The 26,028-nt window shown below is 40.9% G+C and overlaps 1 non-coding gene and 1 pseudogene across 1 annotated transcript; both read left to right on the top strand.

Annotated features, from left to right (window-relative positions):
* The first annotated feature begins 19,430 nt into the window (after positions 1 to 19,430).
* On the top strand, positions 19,431 to 20,407 carry LOC103000235 (PDZ and LIM domain protein 1-like; annotated as a pseudogene).
* A 4,415-nt stretch (positions 20,408 to 24,822) lies between these two features.
* On the top strand, positions 24,823 to 24,895 carry TRNAA-CGC (transfer RNA alanine (anticodon CGC)). Its single transcript has one exon. It is a non-coding gene; the product is annotated as a tRNA-Ala (tRNA).
* Positions 24,896 to 26,028: the final 1,133 nt, after the last annotated feature.

The following is a 26,028-nucleotide window of genomic DNA, read 5'->3' as shown; positions in this document are numbered from 1 at the left end:
CAAATCCATAGAATTAGAAATGAAAAAGGAGAAGTAACAATTGACACTGCAGAAATACAAAGGATCATGAGAGATTACTACAAGCAACTCTATGCCAATAAAATGGACAACCTGGAAGAAATGGACAAATTCTTAGAAAGGTACAACCTTCTGAGACTGAACCAGGAAGAAATAGAAAATATAAACAGACCAATCACAAGGACTGAAATTGAAACTGTGATTAAAAATCTTCCAACACACAAAAGCTGAGGACCAGATGGCTTCACAGCGAATTCTGTCAAACATTTAGAGAAGAGCTAACACCTATCCTTCTTAAACTCTTCCAACATATAGCAGAGGGAGGAACACTCCCAAACGCATTCTACGAGGCCATCGTCACCCTGGTACGAAAACCAGACAAAGATGTCACAAAGAAAGAAAACTACAGGCCAATATCACTGATGAACATAGATGCAAAAATCCTCAACAAAATACTAGCAAACAGAATCCAACAGCACATTAAAAGGATTATACACCATGATCAAGTGGGGTTTATCCCAGGAATGCAAGGATTCTTCAATATACGCAAATCAATCAACGTGATACACCATATTAACAAATTGAAGGAAAAAAACCATATGATCATCTCAATAGATGTAGAGAAAGCTTTCGACAAAATTCAACACCCATTTATGATAAAAGCCCTGCAGAAAGTAGGCATAGAGGGAACTTAACTCAACATAATAAAGACCGTATATGACAAACCCACAGCCAACATCATCTTCAATGGTGAAAAACGGAAACCATTTCAACAAAGATCAGGAACAAGACAAAGTTGCCCACACTCACCACTATTACTCAACATAGTTTTGGAAGTTTTTGCCACAGAAATCAGAGAAGAAAAAGAAAGAAAAGGAATCCAAATCGGAAAAGAAGAAGTAAAGCTGTCCCTGTTTGCAGATGACATGATACTTTACATAAAGAATCCTAAAGATGCTACCAGAAAACTACTAGAGCTAATCAATGAATTTGGTAAAGTAGCAGGATACAAAATTAATGCACAGAAATCTCTTGCATTCATATACACTAATGATGAAATATCTGAAAGTGAAATTAAGTAAACATTCCCATTTACCATTGCAACAAAAAGAATAAAGTACATAGGAATAAACCTACCTAAGGAGACAAAAACCTGTATGCAGAAAATTACAAGGTACTGATGAATGAAATTAAAGATGATACAAATAGATGGAGAGATATTCCATGTTCTTGGATTGGAAGAATCAATATTGTGAAAATGACTATACTACCCAAATCAATCTACAGATTCAATGCAATCCCTATGAAACTACCACTGGCATTTTTCACAGAACTAGAATAAAAAATTTCACAATTTGTATGGAAACACAAAAGACCCCAAATAGCCAAAGCAATCTTGAGAAAGAAAAACGGAGCTGGAGGAATCAGGCTCCCAGACTTCAGACTACACTACAATGCTACAGTCATCAAGACAGTATGGTACTGCCACAAAAACAGAAATATAGATCAATGGAACAGGATAGAAAGCCCAGAGATAAATCCATGCACATATGGTCACCTTATCTTTGATAAAGGAGGCAAGAATATAGAATGGAGAAAAGACAGCCTCTAGAATAAGTGGTGCTGGGAAAACTGGACAGCTACATGTAAAAAGAATGAAATTAGACCACTCCCTAACAACATACACAAAAATAAACTCAAAATGGATTAAAGACCTAAGTGTAAGGCCAGACACTATCAAACTCTTAGAGGAAAACATAGGCAGAACACTCTATGACATACATCACAGCAAGATCCTATTTGACCCACCTCCTAGAGAAATGGAAATAAAAACACAAATAAACAAATGGGACCTAATGAAACTTAAAAACTTTTGCACAGCAAGGGAAATCATAAACAAGTCGAAAAGACAGCCCTCAGAATGGGAGAAGATATTTGCAAATGAAGCAACTGACAAAGGATTAGTCCCCCAAATTTACAAACAGCTCATGCAGCTCAATATCAAAAAAACAAACAACCCAATCCAAAAATGGGGAGAAGACCTAAATAGACATTTCTCCAAAGAAGATATACAGATTGCCAACAAACACATGAAAGAATGCTCAACATCATTAATCATTAGAGAAATGCAAATCAAAACTACAATGACATATCATCTCACACCGGTCAGAATGGCCATCATCAAAAAATCTACAAACAGTAAATGCTGGAGAAGGTGTGGAGAAAAGGGAACCCTCTTGCAGTGTTGGTGGGAATGTAAACTGATACAGCCACTCTGGAGAACAGTATGGAGGTTCCTTAAAAAACTAAAAATAGAACTACCATAGGACCCAGCAATCCCACTACTGGGCATATACCCTGAGAAAACCATAATTCAAAAAGAGTCATGTTCCAAAATGTTCATTGCAGCCCTATTTACAAAAGCCAGGACATGGAAGCAACCTAAGTGTCCATTGACAGATGAATCAATAAAGAAGATGTAACACACATATACAATGGAATATTACCCAGCCATAAAAAGAAACGAAATTGAGTTATTTGTAGTGAGGTGGATGGACCTAGAGTCTGTCATACAGAGTGAAGTAAGTCAGAAAGAGAAAAACAAATACCGTATGCTAACACATATATATGGAATCTAAAAAAAAAAAAAATGGTCATGAAGAACCTGGGGCAAGATGGGAATAAAGACACAGACGCAGGCAATGAACTTGAGGATATGGGGAGGGGGAAGGCTAAGCTGGGACAAAGTGAGAGAGTGGCATGGACATATATACACTACCAAACGTAAAATAGGTAGCTAGTGGGAAGCAGCCGTATAGCAAAGGGAGATCAACTCGGTGCTTTGTGACCACCTAGAGGGGTGGGATAGGGAGGGTGGGAGGGAGGGAGACGCAACAGGGAAGAGACATGGGGACATATGTATATGTATAACTGACTCACTTTGTTACAAAGCAGAAACTAACACACCATTATAAAGCAAGTATACTCCAATAAAGATGTTAAGAAATAAAAAATAAATTAAAAAAGGAGCTCCAGAGATGGATGTGAGCCACAGCTATCAACACGGGCTCCAGAGACAGGCATGACATGCTAAGGCTGCTGCTGCAGCCACCAAGAAACCTGTGTGCAAGCACAGGTCACTATCCACACATTCCTTCCTGGGAGCCTGTTTAGCCTGCCACTGCCAGGGTCCCGTGATCCAGGGACAACTTCCCCAGGAGAACACACGGTGCGCCTCAGGCTGGTGCAATGCCATACCAGCCTCTGAAGCTCCAGGCTCACCCTGCACTCCATAACCCTCCCTCCCCCGGCCTGAGTGAGCCAGAGCACCCGAATCAGCTGCTCCTTTAACCCCATCGTGTCTGAGTGAAGAACAGATGCCCTCAGGTGACCTACATGCAGAGGTGGGGCCAAATCCAAAGCTGAACCCCAGAAGCTGTGCAAACACAGAAGAGAAAGCGAAATCTCTTCCAGCAGCCTCAGGAGAAGCAGATTAAATCTCCACAGTCAACTTGATGTATTCTGCATCTGTGAAATACTTGAATAGACAATGAATCACCCCAAATTGAGGAGGTGGACTTTGGGAGCAAGGATATATATATTTTTTCCCTTTTTCTCTTTTTGTGAGTGTGTATGCATATGCTTCTGTGTGTGATTTGGTCTGTATAGCTTTGCTTTTACCATTTGTCCAAGGGTTCTGTCTGTCCGTTTTTTTTTGATTTTTGTTTTTTGTTTGTTTGTTTAATATAGTTTTCAGCTCTTGTTATCATTGGTGGATTTGTTTTTTGTTTGGTTGTTCTCTTCTTTCTTTCTTCCTTTTAATTACTTAAAAATATTTTTTAATAATTAGTTTTTGTTTTTTATTTTAATAACTTTTAAATTTTATTCTATTTTATTTTAATCTATTTTATCTTTTCCTTTCTTTCTTTTTTTCTGCCTTTTATTCTGAGCCATGTGGAATGACAGGGTCTTTGTGCTCCAGCCAGGCATCAGGGCTGTGCCTCTGAGGTGGGAGAGCCAAGTTCAGGACACTGGGTGACAAAGACCTTCCAGCTCCACATAATATCAAATCGTGAAAATCTCCCAGAGATCTCCATCTCAATGCCAAGACCCAGCTCCACTCAACGACCAGCAAGCTACAGTGCTGGACACCCTATGCCAAACAACTAGCAAGACAGGAACACAACCCCACCCATTAACAGAGAGGCTGCCTAAAATCATATTAAGGTCATAGACACCCCAAAACACACCAGCAGATGTGGACCTGCCCACCAGAAAGACAAGATCCGGCCTCATCCACCAGAACACAGGCACTTCTCCTCTCCACCAGGAAGCCTTCACAACCCACTGAACCAACATTAGCCACTGGGGGCAGACACCAAAAACAACGGGAACTACGAACCAGCAGCCTGGGGAAAAAAAAGAGACCACAAACAAAGTAAGTTATGCAAAATGAGAAGACAAAAAAACACACAGCAGATGAAGGAGCAAGGTAAAAACCCACCAGACCTAACAAATGAAGAGGATATAGGCAGTCTACCTGAAAAGGAATTCAGAATAATGATAGTAAAGATGATCCAAAATCTTGGAAATAGAATGGAGAAAATACAAGAAACGTTTAACAAGGACCTAGAAGAACTAAAGAGCAAACAAACAGTGATGAACAACACAATAAATGAAATTAAAAATTCTCTAGAAGGGATCCATAGCAGAATAACTGAGGCAGAAGAACAGATAAGTGACCATGAAGATAAAATAGTGGAAATAACTACTGCAGAGCAGAATAAAGAAAAAAGAATGAAAAGAATTGAGGGCAGTCTCAGAGACTTCTGAGACAATATTAAATGCACCAACATACGAATTGTAGGGGTCCCAGAAGAAGAAGAGAAAAAGAAAGAGACTGAGAAAATATTTGAATAGATTATGGTTGAAAATTTCCTTAATATGGGAAAGGAAATAGTTAATCATGTCCAGGAAGCACATAGAGTCCCATACAGGATACACCCAAGCAGAAGTACACCAAGACACATATTAGTCAAACTATCAAAAATTAAATACAAAGAAAAAATATTAAAAGCAGCAAGGGAAAAACAACAAATAACACACAAGTGAATCCCCATAAGGTTAACAGCTGATCTTTCAGCAGAAACACTGCAAGCCAGAAGGAAGTGGCAGGACATATTTAAAGTGATGAAGGAAAAAAACCTACAAGCAAGATTACTCTACCCAGCAAGGATCTCATTCAGATTTGACGGAGAAATTAAAACCTTTGCGGACTAGCAAAAGCTAAGAGAATTCAGCACCACCAAACCAGCTTTACAACAAAGGCTAAAGGAACTTCTCTAGGCAGGAAATTCAAGAGAAGGAAAAGGCCTACAATAACAAACCCAAAACAATTTAAAAAATGGTAATAGGAACATATATATCGATAATTACCTTAAATGTAAATGGATTAAATGCTCCAACCAAAAGACATAGATTGGCTGAATGGATACAAAAATAAGACCCATATATATGCTGTCTACAAGAGACCCACTTGAGACCTATGGACACATACAGACTGAGACTGAAGGGATGGAAAAAGATATTCCACACAAATGGAAATCAAAAGAAAGCTGGAGTAGCAATTCTCATATGAGACAAAGTAGACTTTAAAACAAAGACTATTACAAGAGGCAAAGAAGGACACTACATAATGATCAAGGGATCAATCCAAGAAGAAGATATAACAAATGTAAATATTTATACACCTAACATAGGAGCACCTCAATACATAAGGCAAATACTAACAGCCAAAAAAGGAGAAATCGACAGTAACACAATCACAGTAGGGAACTTTAACACCCCACTTTCACCAATGGACAAATCATCCAAAATGAAAATAAAAAAGGAAACACAAGCTTTAAATGATACATCAAACAAAATGGACTTGATTGATATTTATCAGACATTCCATCCAAAAACAACAGAATACACTTTCTGCTCAAGTTCTCACAGAACATTCTCCAGGATAGATCATACCTTGGGTCACAAATCAAGCCTTGGTAAATTTAAGAAAATTGAAATTGTATCAACTATCTTTTCTGACCACAATGTTATGAGATGAGATATCAATTACAGGAAAAAATCTGTAAAAGATACAAACACCTGGAAGCTAAACAGTACACTACTTAATAGCCAAGAGATCACTGAAGAAATCAAAGAGGAAATCAAAAAATACCTAAAAACAAATGGCAATGAAAATATGACCACCCGAAACCCATGGATGCAGCAAAAGCTGTTCTAAGAGGGAAGTTTATAGCAATACAATCCTACCTTAAGAAACAAGAAACATTTCAAATAAACAAGCTAACCTTACACCTAAAGCAACTAGAGGAAAAGAACAAAACAACACCAAAGTTAGCAGACGGAAAGAAATCATAAAGATCAGATCAAAAAGAAATGAAAAAGGAATGAAGGAAACAATAAAAAAGATCAATAAAACTGAAAGCTGGTTCATTGAGAAGATAAACAAATTGATAAACCATTAGTCAGACTCATCAAGAGAAAAGGGAGAAGACTCAAATCAACAGAATTAGAAATGAAGAAAGAGAAGTAACAACTGACACTGCAGAAACACAAAGGATCATGAGAGATTACTACAAGAAACTATATGCCAATACATTGGACAACGTGGAAGAAATGGACAAATTCTTAGAAATACACAGCTTTCTGAGACTGAACCAGGAAGAAATACAAAATATGAACAGACCAATCACAAGCACAGAAATTGAAACTGTGATTTAAAATCTGCCAACAAACAAAAGCTCAGGACCAGATGGTTTCACAGGTGAATTCTATCAAACATTTAGAGAAGAGCTAACACCTATCCTTCTCAAACTCTTCCTAATTATAGCAAAGGGAGGAACACTCCCAAACTCATTCTACGAAGCCACCATCACCCTGATACCAAAACCAAACAAAGATGTCACACAAAAAGAAATCTAGAGACCAATATCACTGATGAACATAGATGCAAAAATCCTCAACAAAATACTAGCAAACAGAATCCAACAGCACACTAAAAGGATCATACACCATGATCAAGTGGGGTTTATCCCAGGAATGCAAGAATTCTTCAATATGTGCAAAACAATCAATGTGATATACCATGTACACAAATTGAAGGAGAAAAACCATATGATCATATCAATAGATACACAGAAACCTTTCGACAGAATTCAACACTCTATTCTGATAAAAACTCTCCAGAAAGTAGGCATAGAGGGAACTTACCTCAACATAATAAAGACCATATATGACAAACCCACAGCAAACATCGTCCTCAATGGTAAAAAACTGAAACCATTTCCACTAAGATCAGGAACAAGACAAGGTTGCCCACTCTCACCACTATTATTCAACATAGTTTTGGAAGTTTTAGCCACAGAAATCAGAGAAGAAAAAGAAAGAAAAGGAATCCAGGGCTTCCTTGGTGGCGCAGTGGTTGAGAATCTGCCTGCCAATGCAGAGGACACGGGTTCGAGCCCTGGTCTGGGAAGATCCCACATGCCGCAGAGCAACTAGGCCTGTGAGCCACAACTACTGAGCCTGCGCATCTGGAGCCTGTGCTCCGCAACAAGAGAGGCCACAACAGTGAGAGGTCCGCACACCGTGATGAAGAGTGACCCCCACTTGCCACAACTAGAGAAAGCCCTCGCACAGAAATGAAAACTCAACACAGCCAAAAATAAATAAATTAATAAATTTTTTTAAAAAAAGGAATCCAAATTGGAAAAGAAGAAGTAAAGCTGTCACTGTTTGCAGATGACATGATACTATACACAGAGAATCCTAAAGATGCTACCAGAAAACTACTACAGCTAATCAGTGAATTTGGTAAAGCAGCAGGATACAAAATTGATGCACAGAAATCTCTTGCATTCCTATACAACTAATGATGAAATATCTGAAAGTGAAATTAAGGAAACACTCCCATTTACCATTGCAACATAAAGAATAAAATACCTAGGAATAAACCTACCTAAGGTGACAAAAACCTGTATATAGAACATTATATGACACTGATGAAAGAAAATAAAGATGATACAAATAGATGGAGAGATATTCCATGTTCTTGGATTGGAAGAATCAACATTGTAAAAATGACTCTACTACCCAAAGCAATCTACAGATTCAATGCAATCCCTATCAAACTACCACTGGCATTTTTCACAGAACTAGAACAAAAAATTTCACAATTTGTATGGAAACACAAAAGACCCCGAATAACCAAAGCAATCTTGAGAAAGAAAAACGGAGCTGGAGGAATCAGGCTCCCAGACTTCAGACTACACTACAAAGCTACAGTCATCAAGACAGTATGGTACTGCCACAAAAACAGAAATATAGATCAATGGAACAGGATAGAAAGCCCAGAGATAAATCCATGCACATATGGTCACCTTATCTTTGACAAAGGAGGCAAGGATATAGAATGGAGAAAAGAGAGCCTCTTTAATAAGTGCTGCTGGGAAAACTGGACAGCTACATGTAAAAGAATGAAACTAGACCACTCCCTAACAACATACACAAAAATAAACTCAAAATGGATTAAAGACCTAAATGTAAGACCAGACACTATCAAACTCTTAGAGGAAAACATAGGCAGAACACTCTATGACATAAATCACCACAAGATCTTTTTTGACCCACCTCCTAGAGAAATGGAAATAAAAACAAAAATAAAGAAATGGGACCTAATGAAACTTAAAAACTTTTGCACAGCAAGGGAAATCATAAACAAGTCGAAAAGACAGCCCTCAGAATGGGAGAAGATATTTGCAAATGAAGCAACTGACAAAGGATTAGTCCCCAAAATTTACAAGCAGCTCATGCAACTCAATATCAAAAAAACAAACAACCCAATCCAAAAATGGGGAGAAGACCTAAATAGACATTTCTCCAAAGAAGATATACAGATTGCCAACAAACACATGAAAGAATGCTCAACATCATTAATCATTAGAGAAATGCAAATCAAAACTCCAATGTGATATCATATCACACCGGTCAGAATGGCCATCATCAAAATATCTACAAACCAATGCTGGAAAGGGTGTGGAGAAAAGGGAACCCTCTTGTACTGTTGGTAGGAATGTAAATTGGTACAGCCACTCTGGAGAACAGTATGGAGGTTCCTTAAAAAACTAAAAATAGAACTACTATACGACCCAGCAATCCCACTACTGGGCATATACCCTGAGAAAACCATAAGTCAAGAAGAGTCATATGCCACAATGTTCACTGCAGCTCTATTTAGAATAGCCAGGATATGGAAGCAACCTAAGTGTCCATTGACAGATGAATGAATAAAGAAGATGTGGCACATATATACAGTGGAATATTACTCAGCCATAAAAGGGAACAAAATTGAGTTATTTGTAGTGAGGTGGATGGACGTAGAGTCTGTCCTACAGAGTGAAGTAAGTCAGAAAGAGGAAAACAAATACAGTATGGTAACACATATATATGGAATCTAAAAAAGAAAAAAAAAGGTCATGAAGAACCTGGAGCAAGATGGGAATAAAGACACAGACCTACTAGAGAATGGACTTGAGGATACTGGGAGGGGGACAGGGAAGCTGGGACAAAGTGAGAGAGTGGTAGTGTATATATGGACATATATACAATACCAAATGTAAAATATATAGCTAGTGGGAAGCAGTCGCATAGCACAGGGAGATGCGCTTGTTGGTGACCAGCTAGAAGGGTGGCATAAGGAGGCTGGGAGGGAGATGCAAGAAGGAAAAGATATGGGGATATATGTATATGTATAACTGATTCACTCTGTTATAGAGCAGAAACTAACACACCATTGTAAAACAATTATACTACAATAAAAATGTAAAAAAAATAAAAATAAAAGCAATGATAACAACAATAATACCATCTATTGAGCACTTACTACATACAGGGCACTCCAATAAGCCCTTTAAATATACAAGCTATTTTAATCATTAAAATAAACCTACAATGTAGGTATTAGGATGCCAACTTTGCAGATAAGGACACTAACGAAGGTGAAGTGACTTGTCTAGGAAAGTCCCCAAATTGGGATTTGACTCCAGAGCCCAGTTCCTCAACCCCTATGGCAGTGATTCTTAAGGTTCATCCACATTAGAACCCATTGTAAAAGTACACGTTCCCAGCCCCCAACCCAAGTTGACTGAATCAGGCTGTCTAGGGCTTTGGTCTGAGACCTGCACTCCTACCCTCTGGCATGGGGATTCACTACACAACTGGGGCAGATAGTATTTTCCAAAGATGGCCACATCTATACTTTTATTCCAGGCCACCTGCTTTTCTTGTGATGTGACTGACACTCTTCCATCATGAGATGGGGTTCTAGATCCCCTCCCCTTGAATCTGGATGAGGTCTGTGGTTTCTCCAAGCTGTGAAGTGCAGTGGAAGTTATCCTATGTGACTTCCAAGGTTAGCTCATCAAGAGGATACAGCTTCTGCCTGGTGCATTCTGGTGCCCTTGTGCTCTCCCTCTCTGTGTGCTCACCTTTGAAACACAGCCACCATGTTGTGAGGGAGCCCAGACTACATAGAGGGGCCCCGTGTGAGTGTTCCAGCTAAGAGACCCAACTAAGGTGTCAGCCAGAATCAACCGCCAGGCATATGAGTGACTGAGCCTTCAGCTGATCCCAGAGTCCAGCCTTCAGCCCTTCTGGCTGAGGCCTCAGACATTGTGGAGCAGAGGCGAACTGTCCTCATTGTGCCCTGACCCACAGGTTTGGCTTCTGACCCAAGAAACTGTGAGAGATAACACATGGCAGTTGTTTTAAACCACAAAGTTTGAGATAATTTGTTACAAAGCAAACGATAGCTAATAAGGCACCCAAGTTTGAGAGCACTGTACTGGGTTACACAATTCCCCAAGGCTTGCAGGGCCCTTGGGCAATACCCTACTGTGGCCTGCAACCCTCCACCCTTCACCCAGGCTGAGCTGTGTATGTGTCCACATGTAGAGCCTGCCAGGCTGTGTACAAAGATCCACTGACTCTCCTTCTGCTGCAGCCTGTTTTCACACCTTCCTGGATAAATAATGCCACAGCTGTAGCAAGATCAGAAAAGAACTAAGGGCCAGGGATTCCTCTGGTGGTGCAGTGGCTAAGAATCCACCTGCCAATGCAGGGGACACGGATTCAAGCCCTGGTCCGGGAAGAACCCACATGTCGCGGAGCAACTAAGCCCGTGTGCCACAACTACTGAGCCCGCGGTCTAGAGCCCATGTGCCACAACTACGGAAGCCCGTGCACCTAGAGCCCGTGCTCTGCAACAAGGGAAGCCACCGCAATGAGAAGCCCATGCAGCACAACAAAGAGTAGCCCCCTCTCGCTGCAACTAGAGATAGCACACACACAGCAACGAAGACCCAACACAGCCAAAAATAAATATAAATAAATAAAATTTATAAATAAAAAAGAACTAAGGGCCAAGTTCAACTCTGGGTTGAACTCCAGATGGAGTTCAAGCACTTTATCCCAAGTATTTCAGGTGGGGGTGGGGAGCTGGGAGAAAGCTGAAACAGAGTGTGTTTGGTAAGGAATACCAGTCTCTCTCCTTGGAGGGATTCATTTGCTCAGGGAGCAAGTCACAGTCGTTTGTAATTGACATCTAGTTTCTATGCAAAAAGAGAGGCAGAGTATAGCAGAGTCTTTGAAGCCAACAGTCTTGAATCTTATCTTGCCTCTAGTTCTCCCTAACTGTGTCAACTTGGGAAAAATCCCTTCACCTCTCTGAAACTCAGTTTCCTCATCTGTTAAATGTGTATACCACTTCATAGGATGATTGTAAAGACTGAGCAAGATAAGCCCTACTAAATCCTTAACAGAACCTCAGCAAATGAGAGCTATTATTAATAAAGTAGATGTTCCCAAATTATTTGAAACATCTTAAATCTATTTGGATTAATATCTGAAATCCACAATGCCTAATCAAAACTAACTGGTTGCTCAACATAACAATTATAGGGCATTGGGGGAAGGAAATGCAGTTCCCTAATTTTCAGCACACATAGGGAAAAAGGTGTTTTAGTCTGCTCATGCTACTATAACAAAATACCATGGGCTGAATTGTTTAAACAGTATAAATTTATTTCTCACAGTTCTAGAGGCTGGAAAGTCTAAGATCAAGGTTCAGTAGGGTTCAGTTTCTGGTGAGGAATTTCTTCCTGGATTGAAGATGGCCACCTCCTTCTCATTGTATACTCATGATGTAGACACAGAGAGAGAGGAAGCTGTATTTTCTTATAAGGGCACTAATTCCATCATGAGGGCTCCACCATCATGACTTCATCTAAACCTAATCCCTTCCCAAAGGCTCTCCAAATACCATAACACTGAGGGTCAGAGCTTCCACATGTGAATGGTGGCGGGGACACAAGTCATCTTAACCCTTGTCATTCCCAAGGGCAGCATCACCCTAAGGTACCTTCATGCCACCTTGGGCTTCTGGGAACAAAATGGAATTTGGTGAGCTTTTATTCTGACATCTTCCTGACCTTCTTGATAGGTTGCCTTGGAGAGCTGGCTATTGGCTTCTTTAAGGTCTAAGATGGTCATCTTTGAGAGCTAGATAATTACAATGCATCCTCTCCTTACACAAGAGTGCGTGTATTTCCAGGGACTTTTTGGAATCATTGGACCACATATTAAGAAGCCTTGCAGAGGTAGATTTGATTCTGAGCACTGCAGGGCCATGCAGAGTTGTGCCAGACAGAGCCTTAAGTCCAGAGTGTGGCTGAGGCTGCTTATGAGCCCCCAGGCATTATTTTTGAGGTCTTCTGTGTGCCACCAACAATTATATCTCCTTCACCCTACAGGTAATCACTATTTTGAATCTTGTTTAGTGATCATTTGCTTTTCTTTATAGATTTTTTTTTTACAATTTTTGTATGCTCAAAAAATTTATTAAGTAGTTTTACATGTTCTTGAAAATATTTGTATTTTTACACCATGTGTCTGTTCTACTTAACTATTGCCCAGTTGTATTGTATAACCAGCAATCCCCAAATTCAGTAGCATACAACTATCAGCAGTTATTTCTCACCATACCTGTAGGGGTTGGTTGGGTTTTGAGCCAGGTTCAGCTGGTTTGTGGTTTCAGTCCAGGCCTGCTTCATGTGTCTCCCATTCTCCTAGGACCAGTGTCTTTCCGAAGCATCCTCTTCACAAGACAAAAGGCAGGAGCACAAGAGCAAGCCCAACCATGCAAACACTTTTATTATTTTTTTAATGTAATTTTATTATTTTTTTAATACAGCAGGTTCTTATTAATCTATTTTATACATATTAGCATATACATGTCAATCCCAATCTCCCAATTCATCCCACTGCCACCACCAACACCACCACCCCGCTTTCCCACCTTGGGGTCCATACGTTTGTTCTCTACATCTGTGTCTCTTCCTTGCAAACTGGTTCATCTGTACCATTTTTCTAGATTCCACATACATGCGTTAATATACGATATTTGTTTTTCTCTTTCTCACTTACTTCACTCTGTATGACAGTCTCTAGGTTCATCCACGTCTCTACATATGACCCAGTTTCAGTCCTTTTTATGGCTGAGTAATATTCCATTGTATATATGTACCACATCTTCTTTATCCATTCATCTGTTGATGGGTATTTAGGCTGCTTCCATGTCCTGGCTATTGTAAATAGTGCTGCAATGAACATTGGGGTGCAAGTGTCATTTTGAATTATGGTTTTCTCTGGGTATATGCCCAGGAGTGGGATTGCTGGGTCATATGGTAATTCTATTTTCAGCCTTTTAAGGAACCTCCATACTGTTCTCTATAGTGACTGTATCAATTTACATTCCCACCAACAGTGCAAGAGGGTTCCCTTTTCTCAACACCCTCTCCAGCATTTGTTGTTTGGAGATTTTCTGATGATGCCCATTCTAACTGATGTGAGGTGATACTTCATTGTGGTTTTGATTTGCATTTCTCTAATGAGTAGTGATGTTGAGCATCTGTTCATGCGCTTTTAGCCATCTGTATGTCTTTTTTGGAGAAATGTCTATTTAGGCCTTCTGCCCATTTTTTTGACTGGGTTGTTTGTTTTCTTAATATTGAGTTGCATGAGCTCTTTATATATTTTGGAGATTTATCAGTTGATTCATTTGCAAATATTTTCTCCCATTCTGAGGGTTGCCTTTTCATCTTGTTTATAGCTTCCTTTGCTGTGCAAAAGCTTTTAAGTTTCATTAGGTCCCATTTGTTTATTTTTGTTTTTATTTCCATTACTCTAGGAGCTGGGTCAAAAAAGATCTTGCTGTGATTTATGTCAAAGAGTGTTCTTCCTATGTTTTCCTCTAAGAGTTTTATAGTGTCCGGTCTTACATTTAGGTCTTTAATCCATTTTCAGTTTATTTTTGTGTATGGTGCTAGGGAGTGTTCTAAGTTCATTCTTTTATGTGTAGCTGTCCAGTTTTCCCAGCAGCACTTATTGAAGAGACTGTCTTTTCTCCACTGTATATCTTTGACTTCTTTGTCATAGGTTAGTTGGCCATAGGTGGGTGGGTTTATCTCTGGGCTTTCTATCCTGTTCCATTGATCTATATTTCTGTTTTTGTGCCAGTACCATATTGTCTTGATTACTGTAGCTTTGTAGTATAGTCTGAAGTCAGGGAGTCTGATTCTTCCAGCTCCATTTTTTTCCCCTGAAGATTGCTTTGGCTATTTGGGGACTTTTGTGTCTCCATTCAGATTTTAAGATTTTTTGTTCTAGTTCTGTAAAAAATGCCATTGGTTGTTTGATAGGGTTTGCATTGAATCTGTAGATTGCTTTGGGTAATATAGTCATTTTGACAATATTGTTTCTTCCAATCCAAGAACATGATGTATCTTCCTATTTGTTTGTGTCATCTTTGATTTCTTTCATCAATGTCTTTTAGGGTTTTCTGAGTACAGATCTTTTACCTCCTTAGGTATTTTTATTCCTAGGTATTTTATTCTTTTTGTTGCAATGGTGAATGGGATTGTTTCCTTAATTTCTCTTTCTGATTTTCATTGTTAGTGTATAGGAATGCAAGAGGTTTCTGTGCATTAATTTTGTATCCTGCAACCTTACCAAATTCATTGGTTAGCTCTAGTAGTTTTTTGGTGGCATCTTTAGGATTCTCTATATATAGTATCATGTCATCTGCAAACAGTGACAGTTTTACTTCTTCTTTTCCAATTTGTATTCCTTTTATTTCTTTTTCTTCTCTGATTGCCGTGGCTAGGACTTCCAGAAGTATGTTGAATAATAGTGGCAAGAGTGGATATCTTTGTCTTGTTCCTGATCTTAGAGGGAATGTTTTCAGTTTTTCACCAGTGAGAAGGATGTTGGCTGTGGATTTGTCGTATATGGCCTTTATTATGTTGAGGTAGGTTCCCTCTATGCCCACTTTCTGGAGAGTTTTTATCATAAATTGGTGTTGAATTTTGTCAAAAGCTTTTTCTGCATCTATTAGGATGATCATATGGATTTTATTCTTCAATTTGTTAATATGGTGTATCACATTGATCGATTTGCGTATATTGAAGAATCCTTGCATCCCTGGGATAAATCTCACTTGATCATGTTGTATGATCTGTTTAATGTGTTGTTGGATTCTGTTTGCTAGTTTTTTGTTGAGGATTTTTGCATCCATATTCATCAGTGATATTGGTCTGTAATTTTCTTTTCTTGTAGTACCTTTGTCTGGTTTTGGTATCAGGATGATGGTGGCCTTGTAGAATGAGTTTGGGAGTGTTCTTCCCTCTGCAATTTTTTGTAAGAGTTTGAGAAGGATGGGTTAGCTCTTCTCTAAATGTTTGATAGAATTCACCTGTGAAGCCATCTCGTCTTGGACTATTGTTTGTTTGAAGAGTTTTAATCACAGTTTCAATTTCATTACTTGTGATTGGTCTGTTCATATTTTCTATTTCTTCCTGATTCAGTCTTGGAAATTTATACCTTTCTCAGAATTTGTCCATTTCTTCTACTTTGTCGATTTTATTGGCATAGAGTTGCTTGTAGTAGTCTCTTATGATGCTTTGTGTTTCTGTGGTGTCTGTTGTAACCTCTCCTTTTTCATTTCTAATTTTATTGACTTGAGTCCTCTCCCTCTTTTACTTGATGAGTCTGGCTAAAGGTTTATCAATTTTGTGTGTCTTCTCAAAGAACCAGCTTTTAGTTTTATTGATCTTTGTTATTGTTTTCTCTGTTTCTATTTCATTTATTTCTGCTCTGATCTTTATGACTTCTTTCCTTCTACTAACTTTGGGCTTTGTTGTTGTTGTTCATCTTTCTCAAGTTCCTTTATGTGTAAGGTTAGATTGTTAATTTGAGATTTTTCTTGTTTCTTGAGGTAGGATTGTATTGCTGTAAACTTCCCTCTTAGAACTGCTTTTGCTGCATCCCAAAGAATTTGGATCATAGTGTTTTCATTGTCATTTGTCTCTAGGTATTTTTTGATTTCCTCTTTGATTTCTTCAGTGACCTCTTGGTTATTTAATAACGTATTGTTTAGCCTCTGTATGTTTGTGGTTTTTACGTTTTTTCTGCTGTAATTCATTTCTAATCTCATAGCGTTGTGGTCAGAAAAGATGCCTGATATGATTTCAATTTTCTTAAATTTACCAAGGCTTGTCGGACCCCCAGGTTGGGAAGCCTCACATGGGGCTCAAAACCTTCACTCCAGTGGGTGGACTTCTGTGGTATAATTTTTCTCCAGTTTGTGAGTGACCTACCCAGTGGTTATGGGATTTGATTTTATTGTGATTGCGCCCCTCCTACCATCTCAGTGTGGCTTCTCCTTTGTATTTGGATGTGGAATATCTTTTTCGGTGAGTTCCAGTGTCTTCCTGTCAATGATTGTTCAGCAGTTAGTTGTGATTCTAGTGCTCTTGCAAGAGGAATTGAGCACACGTCCTTCTAATCCACCATCTTGAACCAATTTCCCATCCACGCAAACACTTTTAGCATTAGCTTATGTCTCGCCTACCAACATCTCAGTGGCCAAAGCAATCATATGACTTAGTTTAAAATTCAGAAGTGAGGAATTCCTCTCTGCCTACCCTGAGGCATTGGGAAAGGTGTGGGTCTGTAACACAACAGAAGGAAGTCATAAATGGACGCTGTAACTCAATCTACCACACTGACACAATTATGTTTATTATATAATTCCATCTAGGAACATGTAGGTGTACTTTTTCATCTTTTTTGTTTTATTTAATTTATTTATTTATTATTTATTTTTTAACATTTTTATTGGAGTATAATTGCTTTACAATGGTGTGTTAGTTTCTGCTTTATAACAAAGTGAATCAGTTATACATATACATATGTCCCCATATCTCTTCCCTCTTGTGTCTCCATCCCTCCCACCCTCCCTATCCCACCCCTCTAGGTGGTCACAAAGCACCGAGCTTATCTCCCTGTCCTATGCGGCTGCTTCCCACTAGCTATCTATTTTACTTTTGGTAGTGTATATATGTCCATGCCACTCTCTCACTTTGTCCCAGCTTACCCTTCCCCCTTCCCGTATCCTCAAGCCCATTCTCTAGTAGGTCTGCGTCTCTATTCCCATCTTGCCCCTCGGTTCTTCATGACCATTTTTTTTTTTTTTTTTAGATTCCATATATATGTGTTAGCATACAGTATTTGTTTTTCTCTTTCTGACTTACTTCACTCTGTATGACAGACTCTAGGTCCATCCACCTCACTACAAATAACTACTTTTTCATCTTAACTGAGGTAGTACTCATTGTAATGATTGTAATGATGTTTCCATGATGCTCTTTATGGATATTTGAGTTTTGTTAATACAAACAATGCTGCTTTGAATACTTGTACATGTCTCCTGGGGCAGGTGTGTGAGAATTGCTCAATATTAAACTACTGTATAGCAAAATTACCCAAAAGTTGGAAATAAAGCAAAAAGATGATTGTATGACCTTTAAATAACATTCTAAGAGCATTTTTATTAAGCGTCCTGGAGATCATCTAACTCTCTCAGGGATGTAACTTTGTTGACTTATTAATAATTAATTTTATAATGAAGTTCTATAATTTAGGACAGGTAGAGATGAACTTGTAGGAAAATGATAAGTTGTGATGATTTTTGTATTTGGTAAAAATGATAACCCTGAAGGTTGCAGCTTTATTGTCCTTTGGTACAATAATATTTTGTATTCTATTCAGCAATTGTTCCTCTATATAAATCCCAGTTTCTCATATCCTCATGAAATTAGTTTTTGTCACTCTTCTGTTTCCTTAATTAAGCAGTTAAATAAAACTTTGACATATGCTCATCATCTATTTGTATGAGAATAGTTTTTATTCCCCTACTGAAACCTTTTATTCTGAATTTGTTTGTGCTTAAGGAAAGCAGCTATGCCTGTAATTCATGTGCCCCGGTCTTATGACACCAACTTGTATTTGGCTAATTAGGAACAAAGCAAAACCGCATTCTTCTTAGGTCTATTCAGTTGATAAATGTCATTTAACTGATTTCTTTGATATAATCTTTAACAAGAACTCGTAAGTCACATTAATTATGCCCCAAGAAATGAGGGACCTGTGGTAATTCAGGTGGGCACTTCTGAAAAGACTTGTCAGTTTTCTATCCTGTTCTAGTCAGACTTTTTGGAAAACCTTGGGGAAAGATTGAAGTTTCCCACCAATCTGAGACTACATGTGAGTTTTTACAGCATTAACTGGGAAAACAAGATTCCCAACATGGCACCCAATAGACCTCCACAGACAAAGTCATGACCAAAAGAGCCCGGTGAGTCATAGTAGTAAGCAGATACTCCTTTTTTTTTTTTTTTAAGGACCAATAACAAAGACCATTTATTACGGTATGTTTATGGTAATTGCATGGAGATATTAATTTCAAGAAGTTTCCAGTTCAAAGAACTCAGACCCTCACCCAATATAACAAATTCATACAATATTTAGTGTACAAAAGCTCCTTTTGGTTAAGAGACAATACTAGGAAACTCATTAATGACACCAAAAGTGCCTGTCTCAGAAGAAGTTTGCCAAATCCATTTCTTCACTCTCTCATTGGTAAGAAAGTCCCCTCTGATACTCAGCACAAGATGAGAGTGTTTCTACACCAGATGTTGAAGCCTAGATTAAGAGTCCAAGCTGACAACGGCCACTGGTCCTCAGGGCTTCAAATTCTGCTCCTGCTGCAGCATAGCCTCTTCTTGGGCTGGCTGGGTTACTGCTGCTGCCGTTAGCTTTAAAACTCTGCACTGCTGATTGCCATTCTTCAGCATTCAAAACCTCCTAGCAGGACAGATGCCGGGGAGCACAGTGTATCACTCTGCGTCGTGCCCCATCTGTCCCCTCATGTTGCCACCCACCATCGCCGTGCCATGACCACCCTGCAAATAGTCCTCCAGGGCCAGGGACCCTGGAGCTTCCGCCTTGTGGGGGGCAAGGATTTCAAACAGCCTCTCACTAGTTCCTGGGTCACTCCCAGAAGCAAGGCTGCTATAGCTAATTCTGTGTGTAATCACAGCCATTGATGGGGAAAATACCAGCAATATGATGCACTTGGAAGTTCAGAACAAAATCAAGGGCTGCACAGACAACATGACTCTCATAGTAGCCAGATCTGAAAGAAAATCTGGTCTCCTCTGGTGACAGAGGAAGGGAAACATCACCCACACAAGATGAATTTAGTCTCTGAACCCCAAGAGGTCCTACACATAGGAAGCACCCACCACAAAAGTGCCATGCCCTTTACCGCCTCACCTGCCTCCAGCTCTGCCCCCAGGGTCATCACAAGCCAGTACAACAACCCAGCTGACCTCTACTCCTCTGAAAACATCTCCAACTTCAACACGCCTTGGAGTCAAAGAAGGCAGCTAGCGGGCAGGAGACGAATGGCAGAGCCTTAGACCATTCTCAGCTTCCAAGCGGACTCGTCATTGACAAACATTCTGAAGTCTTCTTCAGGAGAAACAGGAGTTAATTGAGCCTCTGAAACAGTCCTCTTCATTCCTGGTTTTGCAGGAAATCCTGGAGTCTGAGGAGAAAGGGGATCCCAACAAGCCATCAGGATTCAGAAGTGTTAAGGCTCCAGTCATCAAAGTGGCTGCATGGATTGGAAATGCTCAGAAGTTGCTCATGTGTGATAAAAGCGGCATTGGCATTGCTGGCATGTTTTGTGAAGCTGCGGGACCGTCCCCACCACCCTGAGTGTTATGTGTGCACGGACTGTGGCACCAGCCTGAAACAGAAAGGTCATTTCTTTGTGGAGGGTCAGATCTACTGTGAAAAGCATGCCCGGGAGTGGGTCACTCCACCCGAGGGCTCCGATGACATGATCACTGTGTTCCCCAAGTGAGCTGGCAGCTCTGCACCCAACACTGTTCTCCAACGAGCCCCTTCTGCATCTTGTCCTCTATAAGTTCTGGCCTCTCTTTTCTTGAAAGTTGTCAATTACTTTGGTTTTATCCCTGCTCATTAAACGTCACGTGTCCCTTTGCTAGCTGACTCATGCTGGCTGCATGATGCCCGCTTTTATAATCAGCAGAGAATGGTTTTGTTCGTTGTCCCCTTGCCAGCGTCACTGTGTCTTCTCTTCACCTCCATTCATCTCTGCTGCAAATGAACATCAGCCAAATTTGAACCAAACTGAATTTAATGTCTGACAATGATTTCATTTTTACTCAATAAATTAATAGACTTCAAAAACAAACAAAAAAACGCCCCAACCCGCCGCCCCCCCCCCAAAAAAAAATCTCCTAGCAGGCCAATGTGCCTGTCCCATACTCAGCTGTTGGTGATCACACGCTGGCAGCCCTTCAACTAGTCTGCAGCACCGGTGGGGGGAGTTGGAGGGATGCTGCTCCCGCCTCCAGTACCCTGCAGTGGGTCTGCCATCCAGTTCTCTGAGCTGCTCACTCCCAGCGGTGAGCCCGGGCGGGGAAAGGGGTCCCGGCCTTCAAGGCCTTCAGGGTCCCGAGACGGTGGCAGCCCTGCTGGACAGACACACGCGGTCCTTCAACCTCAGCCACGTAGCCCCAAGACTCGGACACCCGGCCACGACGCCTGCCCGGAGGCCTGTGTGGACGCAGCCGTCGACCTCCCGCCCAACCCCCCACCCCAGCTTCACTTCCCGAGAACATCGTTCAGAGATTAGAAAGGCTCTGTCTGGTTCCCTCTCGTCACCGGCCGAGAGGCCTAGAAGGAAATACCACCCATCTCCATGATACCTACAGTGGAGACAGATGCTCCTTAATGGGACCTCGAAGGCCAAAAAAAGAAAGAAAAGACATTGCTGAATCTGTTACAGAAAAGAATGGGCACCAAACCTCGATAAATACTAATTCCATGGCGTTTCAGTGCCTTGAAAGCCTGGTAAGTGTTTGTAAATTTGTCGTGATGCTTGTGGTCTTGAAGCGATGTTTGAACTCTTTCCAATGGAGTGAAAATTCCTTCTGTTGACCCTGCAAGTACTGCTGCTGGGCTCAGGGTTGCAAACTCCGGGGAACTGATAGGCTTACAGGGAAGGCAAGAAAAATCCTCATAGAGACAAAACGTAAGTGCCAACATAGCTGTCTTCTGCATTAATGGGAGAAGGATTCTAGGATACAAGTTTCGAAATCTATCCCTCCTCAACTGAAATACTGCATCCCAGGTTTTGATTCCATACAGCTGTCGCTGGAAAGAGGACTTTCCGAATGGGAAATGTGGCTGCTACATTGCTGAAAGCTCACAGCAGCCACACAAGTGATGCTTCATTTCACCAACATTTGCAATATGAGGTGATATATCTCGTTTTGAAGACGTTAGGATTGGAGGCCGCTTTTCATAAGCTTCTGAATTTGTGTTGCTTAAGATCTTTCTTCTTCAAGATGGATTTTTTTTTTAACCCATTACCACAGGCGCCGGACTCCACGCCTGATGGCCGCCCACTCACAAGTGGGGGAGCCCAGGAGCCCTCAACCCAGCGCTGGCGCCAAGAATTACAGTTTTTTGTTGTTTGTTTTGTTTTTTTGGCCGCGCTGCTTGGCTCGTGGGATCTTAGTTTCCCAAACGGGGATCGAACCCGAACCCCAGCTGTGAAAGTGCAGAGTCCTAACCACTGGATCACAAGGGAATTCCCAAGAATGATGTTTTTAACAACTTGAGAATGTCACTTTGCAGTACCTGTGCCTGACACTGCCACCTGGTATACTCCATTTGAGAGACTGTCAGTGCTTGTTATTGGGTCCTAGTGGACACTGAAAAGCTAAAAAAGTAACAGCAGGTGGTACTACACCCTGACATCCCTATCCTGAGACGGGTCAGAAATAAGAACACCAACAAAGTGGGTATTGCCAAACAAGCCTCCATTACTAATGGAAATGGTATATCCAGGAAATTAAACCAGGCATTAATGACATCTTACAGGTACATGAAAAAGTGCCCACTCATTGGCCAAACGTGGCTATCTCAGATGCAGGGTCTGTGCCAGCCACTTTGGCTTCTTCCAGGCTTTGTTACACCCAGTTTCCTGAGGCTACCTGGGCCTGGTTCACAGACAGACTGGCTAATTAAAGGATGATGGGGTATACCCAAATAAAACTGCTTAAAACTGTGCAAGGTAAAGGGAACTCTGCTCAGTGGGGGGAACTGCAGACTGTGATGCTTGCCTGGAAACACCCCCACCCCACCCCCTGCCCAAGTGCACCTTATTATATTTTCACTGACTCTGAGGCAACTGAGGCAATCACCGTGGTGGGACAACTGGATGAAAAAGTTTCATTTTCTATGGGGACAAACCTTATGGCAGCACATTGCACAAGACCCAAACCCCCTGTTTGTGACCCATGTGGATGCCAAAGAGAAAGGATCCTTCGATGATGAACATCATTGGAATACACAAGCTTGTCAAACCTGTACTGCCAGGTAGCAGGTGCCCTTAAAGGATGGAACGGGCCCCTCTGAAAGGAGAAACTGACCAAGATAACTGACAAAGTAGGCTCAGCTCCCAGTGGAGCATACTCTTCAGAAAGACACTTTGGGGTCTAAATGTAGCAATTCCTAGAAATAGTACTGCCTATTTAAATAGAATGTTGGCCATGTTAGGGGATGGAGGAGACCTAGACTGCTTGTAAGATTCCCACACTGCATAATTAACCCTTCTTGCTGTACCTCCCATGCTTACCTCTTGGGAAACTGGGCTACTGGAGTTTCAGAGTAGCAAAAAAGAACTGGGGGTGGGTGACTCTAATCTGGTGTTTCTTTTGCCATCTGGCTATATTTGTTGAATTGAGGCAATTATGCCTATGATAATGATCAGGAATATGAGGTTGTCATATTCCACCACAACTCCTAAGGTCATCCTGCTGCGACCACACATCAGGGGGTGAGAGAAATTTTCAAGAGTAGTACAAAGTATATATACTGCTGAGCCACATCTGGATGAGTCTGAGTTTATGGTGTGGGTAAGACACGGGAAGGATTCTTCAAACATGATGGAGTGACAGCTGCAGGAACTGGTCATTCTGATTATCTGGCTGTGGAAGGACCCTGGCTGATGGGAAGAAAACACTTTAGAGCCTGGGATGTCAGGGGTAAAGGGAGGTACCTAGTCTCATTCTGAGCTATTTGTCTGTAGGGAATTTGGCCAATTTAACCCAGACTGCCACCGCCACCCTCCAATATGCTGGCCAGCATTGAATCTTCATCAGAAACCTCCCAATAGCCACTGATACCAGAAAGGAATAGCCTCCACTTGAAACAACAGAAAAAAATTGACTTTGTGGACACTGATATTATTGTTAGACATTTTTGTACATTTCTCTTTGACTACTGATTCTTCTAAATTCTATAGCATAAGTGCACTGATAGAGGCTTAGACCGAATCTGTTTCATGTCTTGGGCAACACTGGACAAGAGGGTCTATGCTAGTATAACTCTCCATCTGGGCCAAGTCAGTTAACTATGTCATAAACCTAGGTGCAGCATGAGGTGTTGGCAACCACACACACACACCACAGTAACTGGCCAGCAGAAAGTCCAGGACAATGTGATTGCCCATTATCAGTTACTTAGAGCATGTGATAGGATGGCTTTTGCTACCAAGAATTCTTGGTTGAATATGTAAAAGGCCAAAGGGTGTGGACATGTAGGGGAATGGCTCCACCTGGGCACCCTGGCAACCTTGCATATATCAACATAAGCCTCACAGGCAAAGGTTTGAATCACAGGTAATCTGACTTTTGGCAGAACACCTTGTGACCCCCCCCTGGAACACAAGAGGATGCAATGTCTGTGAGAGCTGCTCTGGGCCATTTCCTACTCACTTCCCTATGTTCCCTGAAGGCTGCCACTGCCTCTTGGGTTCGGAGGAGGTATGAGGCTTCCTGTCCCATCCACCACCACCCCTCAGAATAGAGTTGCAGAATATAAAACTGCTTAGCTGCAGTCTAGAATTGGCTCCTCAGCAGTGGGTATACCCCAGCCTGTGCCTTGCCTTTTTTGGTGTGTAAGCTTGACAAATGAAAGACCCTGCAACTTCCCCTCCCTACTAAGAAGTAAAACGGAAAACCAGAAGAAAAACAGCATCACTCAGGGAACTCTATGGATTAATGCCACAGTCCAAGACTTGAAAGAAGCAGGGATGGTGATATCTATCATATTTAAATTCACCAGTTTGGCCTGTGCAGAACTCAAATGAATTTTGGAGATTGACTGTGGGTTATTATTAACTGAGGCAGGGACTCTAATTATGATTGCAAGCTCAGATTTAAAAATTTTACTGGAGGGACTTCCCTGGTGGTCCAGTGGTTAAGACTCTGTGCTCGCAATGCAGGGGGCCCGGGTTTGATCCCTGGTTGGGGAGCTAGATCCTGCATGCATGCCGCAACTAAAAAGACCCACATGCTGCAACTAAAGATCCCACATGCCACAAGGAAGATCCTGCATGCCACAACTAAGACCTGGCACAGCCAAATAAATAAGTAAATATTTTTTTAAAAATTAAAAATTAAAAAATTAAAATGTTCCTGGAGCAAATCAACATGGCCCCTGGAACTTTGTACATAGCTGCTGACCCAGCTAATGCCTTTTTCTTCATATCAACTTGCAAGGATGACCAGAAAGTTGCCTTTACCTATCAGTGGTCACTGCATACCTTCACAGCACCATGAGGCCAGGTCTATTCTTTTCTCTGCCATAATATAGTCTACAGAGATATTGACTTGACATTCCACAAAACATAACACTGGTTCACTATATTAAAATTATGCTTATTGGATTTGATGAGCAGGAAGAAGAACTTTAGATGCCTTTATTAAGACATAGGTGAACCACATTATGGGAGATACAGCCAATGAAAATCCAGGGAGTTATCACCTGAGTGTAGTTTCCAGGGTTTCAGTAGTCTGTGGCAAAAGACCAGGTTCCACACCTTGTACCACCTACCATGAACGAAGGTACATAACTCTTGGTAGACCTTTTTGGAATTGAGAGGCAACATATATCACAGGTGAGTATACTGTCTTGACTCATCTACAGAGTTGCTCAAGAGAAGGCCAGTTTCAAGTTAAACCAGAGAAAGATGAGGCTCTGTGATAAGTCCAGGCTGTAGTACAAGCTGCTCTACAACCTGGTGCTTATGCTCCAGCAGGTCCAATGATACTCAAAGTGTGGCAAATACAGTTGATGTATAGAGCTTCTCACAAACATGAACAGGAGAACGACAGCTTGATTTCTGGGGGTTTTTAGAAAATATCCACTTCTGGAGATAACTATTCTCTTTTTGAGAGTAGCTTCTGGTTTGCTACTGGGCCTTGGTAGATACTGAACTCCTAACTCCAGGACATGAGGTAGTCCTGTGGCCTGAGCTTCCCATCATGAACACACTTGGCCATAAGTTTGAGCATGTGCAGAAGCAATTTGTCATCAAATGTAAATGGTATGTAAGAGATCAGATTTGAGTAAGTTGGGAAAACCTAAGTAGGTTGCATGAGCAGG

The sequence above is a fragment of the Balaenoptera acutorostrata genome, chromosome 15 (assembly GCF_949987535.1).
Source record: "Balaenoptera acutorostrata chromosome 15, mBalAcu1.1, whole genome shotgun sequence".
Lineage (NCBI taxonomy): Eukaryota > Metazoa > Chordata > Mammalia > Artiodactyla > Balaenopteridae > Balaenoptera > Balaenoptera acutorostrata.
The sequence above is the reverse complement of the archived record's forward strand: the minus strand, read 5'-3'. Positions and strand labels throughout refer to the sequence as shown.